The 900-nt window shown below is 39.7% G+C and overlaps 1 gene segment (V, D, J or C); it reads left to right on the plus strand.

Moving 5' to 3' along the window:
- The window catches only part of LOC123976142, a 28453-nt gene that overhangs the window by 24178 nt on the left and 3375 nt on the right, over window positions 1-900 (plus strand).

Raw genomic sequence — 900 nt, forward strand, 5'->3', positions numbered from 1 at the left:
ATAGTAAACATTCTGACTGGTCCTACATTTGATGGAGACGGAGCCTCCCAGAGCAGAGCTCACTGCTCCAGGCTGAGTCACTGTGACCTGGCCTCTGGACTCTGAGGATACAGAGACAAAAACATAAAGCAGCGTCATGGTTTTGTGGGCTTCATTTCAGAGGAACGGATGTTCATAGAGGAGAGGAGTTTGATTCTCTGGACTTTACCTGTGATGCAGCAGCAGAGGAGAGTCCAGATGAGGACGCAGATCAAAGTCATGTTTTTGATGAGGAGGATTTCTGTGGCTTCTGTTGTCATGAAGGACAGCTGTCAGTCATCCAGTGTTCAACTCTCAGGACTATAAACTCTCCCAGAGCACTGGAGCATGGTGCTGCTGATGCAAAGTGGCTCTCTATGGAAATGCTCTGACTGACTCCAGCAGGGACTTGGATTACTCTGATGATGAAGTTTATCAATGGATCAATCAATTTATCAGAGTATTCATCTGAAATGGTTTAAAATCTTTTTTACATGATTTTGGTTTCATGCTACAAGATATATTTTGTTTCAAAATATCTTCTGCCTAAATTGCCACAGAACAAATATAGAAATTGAATTTAAAATTAATATATCTAAAACATCCATCCTGGAAATTTGTGTGACTGTCTTAATTTTACATTTCAGCTGATAAAATATTACAATCAGAGACTATTTTTGTTGAGTTTGTTTGTGTCAAAGTCAGAGAGCCGTGTCTCTCTACAGTGAGAGGTTTTTGTACGGCGGCTCAATGAGTTTGTATCACTGTGGTTGACTTTTGGTGGAGGAACCAGACTGGATGTTGGAAGTAAGTCAAACATTTAACAAACTTTTATTGAGTTGATGTTTTTTTCTTTTATATTCAGCATGCCAAAAAACCTTT

Source organism: Micropterus dolomieu, linkage group LG09 (assembly GCF_021292245.1).
Source record: "Micropterus dolomieu isolate WLL.071019.BEF.003 ecotype Adirondacks linkage group LG09, ASM2129224v1, whole genome shotgun sequence".
NCBI lineage: Eukaryota > Metazoa > Chordata > Actinopteri > Centrarchiformes > Centrarchidae > Micropterus > Micropterus dolomieu.